This window comes from Petaurus breviceps, unplaced genomic scaffold (assembly GCF_028583685.1).
Source record: "Petaurus breviceps papuanus isolate PSGF00001 unplaced genomic scaffold, PetGlider_PUasm1.0 80, whole genome shotgun sequence".
Taxonomy (NCBI): Eukaryota; Metazoa; Chordata; class Mammalia; order Diprotodontia; family Petauridae; genus Petaurus; species Petaurus breviceps.
The window spans coordinates 1,920,549-1,927,884 of NW_027186540.1; positions in this window are offsets into that span (position 1 = coordinate 1,920,549).

The following is a 7,336-nucleotide window of genomic DNA, read 5'->3' on the forward strand; positions in this document are numbered from 1 at the left end:
CATTGAATTCTCAGACCTTGTATATGGGTCTCTGTTGATTTCACAGGCAGATAGTGAATTGATGATGGTGCTGGCAATGTGTATGAATGCTGTTTTTGGCTCTGTTAAGCTTTGTCTTCCCAGAAACAGAAACTGTGAAGGACTTGAAGTGCACTGAATACCATGAGCTTCAACATGGAACAGGAACTAAATGAGAAACTGAACAAGGAACTGGATGAAGCTCTGGATGAGGAATCAGATGAGGAGCTGAGAGCTGCCTACCTTTGAATCCAGGTGACAGTTGGGTAAATTCAAGCAGGAGATGAGACCATGGAAGAGGAACCATGGAATCTGAGAGCCAGCCTCGAATCAAGATGAAAAGACCTCTTCTTGGGTACTTAATGCTAACTAAGATTATAATTTACTGTGACCTAAGGATGGAGAACTTTGATCTTTGTACTTTGTGTCCCTTGAGGAGGCTTGCTCCTTAAGGATGATTGAGTTAAGGACTTACTGAATGATATCTTTTAAAGTTTAAAACTATAAGGCCACTTTGGTAAAAACTATATAGCCACTTTAGTGATAATTTGTTATGTTATAATATCATGAATGCTGTACTTTGGTTTCTGTGAATTTTTTGCTTTAATTTACTGCTGAATAAATAGAGAGTTCACTATCCTATATGATCAGAACCTTAAAGCTGTTTACAGCAGCAGTCCTCTGGAAAGCTGCTCATACTTGGCTTTACACAATAAAACTAGCAAAAAAATATTTTATAGAGTTGGAAGAACAAAAGGTCCAGAATTTTAAGAGAATTAATGAAAAGAAATGCAAGGTAAGGTGGCCTAGTCATACCAAATCTTAAATTTTATTATAAAGCAGCAATCATCAAAACTGCTTGGCATTGGCTAAGAAATAGAGTGATGGATCAGTGGAATGGGTTATGTCCACAGGACACAAGTAGTCAATGACCATAATAATCTACTGTTTAATAAACCCAAAGATCCCAGCTTCTGAGAAAAGAACTTATTTTTTTAACAAAAACTGCTGGGAAAACTGGAAAAATAGTATGGCAGAAACTAGGTATAGAATAGCATTTTATACCATATATCTAAATAAAGTCAAAATAGGTACCCAACTGAGATATAAAGATTGATACTATAAGCAAACTAGGTGAGCAAGGAATAGTTTACCTGCCAGATTTATGGAGAATGCAAGAATGTATGTACAAACAGGAGATAGGGAACATTATGTAATGCAATATGGATAATTTTTATTACATTTAATTAAAAATATTCTGCATAGACAAAGCCCATGCAACCAAGATTAGAAGGGAAGGAGAAACAATTTTTTGCATCCAGTGACTCTAATAAAGGTCTTGTTTCTAAAATGTATAGAGAACTGAGTCAAATTTATAAGAATACAAATCATTTCCAAATTGATAAATGGTCAAAGGATATGAACATATGAAGAGATTAAAGCTATCTATAGTCATGTAAAAAAAATGTTCTAAATCACTATTGATTAGAGAAATGCAAATCAATACACCTCCAACGTACCACATTACACCTATTAGATTGACTAACATAACCAAACAGGAAAATGATTAATGTTGGTGAAGATGTGATAAAATTGGAACACTAATGCACTGTTGGTGGAGTTGTGAACTGATCCAACCATTCTGGAGATCAATTTGGAAGTATGCACAAAGGGCTATAAAACTATGGATACCCTTTAATCAGTAATACCACTTCTAGGCCTGTATCCCAAAGAGATCATGAAAGGAGGGAAATGACCCACATTTACAAAAATATTTATAGCAGCTCTTTTTGTGGTGGCTAAGAATTGGAAATTGAGGGGATGCCCATCAATTGGAGAATGGCTGAACAAGTTGTGATATATGAATGTAATGGAATACTATTGTTCATAAGAATTAGTGAGCAGGCAAACTTCAGAAGAACCTGGACAGACTTATAGAATCTGATGCTGAGTGAAATGAGAAGAACCAGCAGAATATTGTACATAGTAACAATCACATTGTGTGATGATGGACTTTGATAGACTTACCTCTTCTTAGTAATGCAAGGATCTAAGACAACTCCAAAAGACTTATGATTGAAAATGCTATCCACATACAGAAAATGAACTATGGAGTCTGAATGCAGAATGAAGCATACTGCTTGCTCTCTCTTTTTTATTTGTTTCTTCTTTCTAGTGGTTCCTCTCATTGGTTCTAATTCTTCTTTACAACATGACTAATGTGGAAATGTGCTTGATACAAATGTATATGTAGAGCTTATATCAGATTGCATGCTGTCATGGGGTGGGGGGAAGGGCAGAAAGGGGAGAAAATTTGAAACTCAAAATGTTATGTAAGTTTTGAAAACTAAAAGTAAATAATGTTTTTTTTTAATAGAAACAATAAAGCAAAGTCAAAAGAACAAAATTAGAATTGGGCAAATGGAAGCTAATTCCCTAAGGAGATGGGAAGCAATAAAACAAAATCAAAAGAAAAATAATAGAAGAAAATGTGAAATATCTCATTGAAAAAACAACCAACCAGGAAAAAAGACCTAGGAGTGGTAGTTTAATAATTATTATACTGCATAAAAGCCATGATTTAAAAAAAAGAGCCTAGACATCATCTTTAAAGAAATTATCAAGGAAAACTGACCTGATATCCTGGAACAAGATGGTAAAATAGAAATTGAAAGAATACATCTATCACCCCCTGAAAGAGGCCCTAAAATGAACATATTATAACCAAATTCTAGGGCTCCAAGGTTGAGGAGAAAATATTGCAAGCAGCCCAAAAGAAACAATCCAAATAACATGAAGCTACAGTCAGAATATCACAAGATTTAGCAGCTACTATATTCAAGGACCAGAAGGCTTAGAATGTGATTATCTACAAGACAAAGTAGGTAGGATTACCTACCCAGCAAAACGGAATAAAATCCTTCAGGAGAAAAAAGAAAGGATATTCAATGAAATAGAGGACTTTTAAGCATTTCTGCTAAAAAGATCAAAACAGAAATGAAAATTTCACTTTCAAATATAAAACTCAAGAGAAGCATTAAAAGGTAAACAAGAAAGAGAAATCATAAGGGATTCAATATGGTTCAACTGTTTAAATTCCTATGTAGGAAGATGATACTTTCAGGTCCTAAGAACTTTCTCATCATTAGGGCAGTTAGAAGAAGCATATACATAGACAGGGCACAGATTTGAGTTGAAGATGATGGGATGCTATTTTAAAAATTAAAATGAAAGAGTGAGAAAGAGGGATGCACTGGGAGAAATGGTAAGGTAGAATGGGGTAAGTTATCTCTGTTAAAGGAGGTATGAAAGAGTTTTTACAATAGAAGATGAAAGAGCTATGAGTGAGGGAGAACATCATCAGAAGTGCCTCAAAAAGTGAGTAACATGCACACTCATTTGGTTATAGAAATCTACTTACAGGAAAGTAGGATAGGAAGTGGATAAGAGAAGTTAAGTGGGGGTGGGGACTCATTGAAGGGAGGGCAGATTAGGGGAATCGATAGTCCAAGGAAAACACTTTTTGAAGATAGACAAAATAAAAGGAGAGAGTAGGATAACCAGAGCAGGGAAGATTGAGGGGGGTTAAATAGAATGGAGTGAAATACAGTTAGTAAACATCACCAGCAAAGCAAAAGTATAGCAAATTTCTCTGACAAAGAACTCATTTCTCAGATATCTAGAGAACTGAGTCAACTGTATAAAAATAAGAGCCATTCTCAAATTGATAAATGGTCAAAGGAAATGAATGGGCTTTTTTCAGAAGAAATTAAAACAATCTAGAGTCACATAAAAATGTTCTAAATCACTATTGATTAGAGAAATGCAAATTAAAACAAGTCTGAGGTATTACTCCATACCTATCAAATTGCCTAATATGACAGAAAAGGAAAATGACAAGTGTTTGAGGTGATATGGAAAAATTGAGACACTAATGCACTGTTGTTGGAGTTGTGAATTGATTCAGCCATTCTATAGAGCAATTTGGAACTATGCCCAAAGAACTACATAATCATGTGTACCCTTTGACTCAGCAATACCACTACTAGATCTATATCCTGAGGATGTTGAAAAAGAAAATGAAAAGGATCTATACGTACAAATATACACACACATATAAACACATATACACACACATATACATATATATATGTATATATATCAGCGCCTTTAGTGGTAGCAAAGAATTGGAAATTAAAGGGATACTTATCAATTGGCAAATGGATGAACAAATTGTAGTATATGATTTTGATGGAATACTATTGTTTTAGAAATGACAAGCAGGATGCTCTCAGAAAAAAACTGGGAAGACAAATGAATTCATTCAAAGTGAAATGCAGCAATATCGTACAATTTTTAATTTTAAATGACTTAGCTATTTTGAGTAATACAATGATCAAAGACAATCCCAAAGCTCTTATGGTGCAAAATGCTATCATCTCCAGAGAAAGAACTGATGGAATCTGCATGTAGATCAAAGTAAGCTTTTTTAAAACTTTATTTTATTTTTTTGGTTTGTGTTTTATTTAACAACATGACTAATATGAAGATATGTTATGTAAGACTGCTCATTTTCACCCTATATCAAATTGCTTGCCTTCTCCAGGAGGGGGAGAGAATTAGGAACTCAAAAAAAATTTTTTTTTAAAGCGATTGGGGTTAAGTAACTTGCTCAAGGTTACACAGCCAGGTGTTTCTGGGTAGATAATAAGTGTCTGAGCCCAGATTTGATCCCCAGGTCATCCCGACACTGGAGCCAGTGCTCTTACTCGCTGTGCTACCTGGACGCACCAAAAAATTTTTTTTTAAAGAACTAATGTTAAAATTTATCATTACATGTAATTGGGGAGAATTTTTTTAAGAAAAAGGAGAGAAATTAGATGCCAGAGGGCACAATGTGAAGGAAAGGCAGAGTAGGATAGGGACTCTGGAGGGGTAAGGGCTAAGATTAATGGGAATGAAAGAGAAAGAAATGGTATCAATGAAAAAGATGACTTTAAAAAAATATAACTAGGTAGTTGATGGCTGCATTGAAGGGATCAGGAGAGGAAGAGGAAGGAGTTGTCTAGCCATGTGCGAGTGATGTGGATCTGTTTGACCGTCAAAGGTTCCAGCATTTCAAAGAGCAGTAAGTTGCTTCTCTTTCAAGCACCAGAGGAAAAGAGAGAATTTTTCAAGAAGGAAAAAAAAAAGTGGAGACTCTGCAAATATCCGGTGATAAGTAGCAGAGATATCTGAATGAAACTATTATTTAGCCACAGTTACTTAACATCATTTCAAATACTGAAGAATTGTATACTAATTGAATTGTATACAATTGCAAGAATATATGGAGTCAATCTCAATGATTGGGTCTGGTGTCATCTATTCTTAGATGAGATTCTGATAGCAAGAAGACTAGTTCTGGTCTTCTGTGTGAAGGAGAGGAAGGAAAGGCATTTATGTAGCACTTACTATGTACCAGGCACTGCACTTATCACTTTATGAACATTATTTCATTTGATCTTCACAATAACCCTGCAGGAGAGATGCTGTTATAAAACTCTTTTTACAGCTGAGGAAACTAGGCAAACAGGTGTTAAGTGACTTGTTGAGGGTCACATACACAATAAGGGTATGAAATGAAATTTGAACTCAGGTCCTCCTGACTCTAGGCCCAATACTCTTTCCACTGTGCCACATAGCTGTCCTAAGGTCCAGTCCAATATGGTAGCTTTGGATTTGAAGTTAGAGGGCCTGGGTTCAAGTCTTGCTATGTGACTAGGAGAAAATTATTCAAGTTCTCTGGGACTCCAGGGAATGAGGTTGTACTGACTGAGCTTTATGTTAAAGTTGGGCTTTGCTCTCATGGGTTTGAGGAGGAACTGTCCCAAGCTTTAGGCTTTTTCATGTTGGACTTTTCAGAGCTGATTCTTTGGGTCTGACAATTTTTATTACTTCCAAAGTGGTGTGATCCTGGGAGAGGTATGGTCAATTCTCTCCTGTTATCCTCTCAGGACTTTACCCAGGAAAAGTCCCTTTTTCCCTATAGCCAACAATGCTAACTTTCCTTTTGGCCCTGGAACTATGACCAGGTTCCCTCATCCTCTAAATCTACAAGTGCTAACTCTCCTGTCTGCCTCAGAAATGTAACTGGGGCTCCTGCTCTCTTGTGACTGACCACAAGCACCCCTTCCCACTCTGAAACTGTGAATGAGAATTGTATATAGGACATAGAGTTGCCAATAAGCGTCAGCTGCATCCAGTGTCAGAAACAGGTACCTTGTAATCTGTCCCATGTAATGTCTTTTTGAATAATTGTTTGACCCACTTACTGTCCGTGGACTGAGAACTTTCAAAGCTTCTGCTGCCACCTCCAATACCTGCTTCTGCTGCTGCTTGGTACACTCTGAGCCAGCCCCATGAGAGTGTCATAGACCTTTCCTGCTGACCTCCTAAGTTATCTTAGGCTGGAAAATGTCTTACCTTGACCTTTTGTTGACCCCACTGCTCCAAAATTTGATTTGAGAAATTATTTTAAAGTTATTTAGAGAGATATGTTGGAAGAATTCAGCTGTGTTACTGCCTTTACTCTTTCATTTTGGTAGAAAAATTAAATTATCATATAAATATAATTAAAAGGAAAAAAAAAAACCCTAGTGCTCCATTACTTTCCAAGGAATTCAAGTTGATTTTAAGGCCAAGATATGTTTTCTATTGAGTCTTTTCTTACAGATGTTTTGAAGTTACTTTTTTTTTAGATGTATCTTGGACCTCCTTGGAGTCATAATATTTCTTCTCTATTGATGTCTTCTTTTGTTTACTCATTTACCCTTGTTCTTAAATTGGAACTTTGTGTCAGACCTAGACATTATGAACTTGAGGAATTTGAGCCTTGATTGGTCCTGATCTGTATTGACTGGATTTTTGACACTGCTTCTTCTGGGTATTAATCATTGCATTCTTCACAGGCAGCTCAGGGAAATGAGATACATACATTCAGTGCAGAAGTAGTATGATGTAGGGCATGATTTGGTCATTGCCCTCCTTGAATGAGTTTTGCAGACTCTTGACTCCAGTTAGGCATTAGGGTAAAACAACTTAGCTATGGTCAGAACATCAGTAGATAGCTACTGTTTCTAGTCCCTGTCAGTATACTGTAAGGCTCCCCCACTTCAGAGTTACCCAGTGGCAGACTTGTCTTTGATTTGCATTACTAACCTTGCTTTAACAACTACAATTCTTGTCATTGCCCTAAAAGGCTTACCTGAGTACTCTCTTGGATGGTCATTTCTCCCAATTGCCTGCAGGCCTCTGTCTCCCTGTGCCAATTTGCACT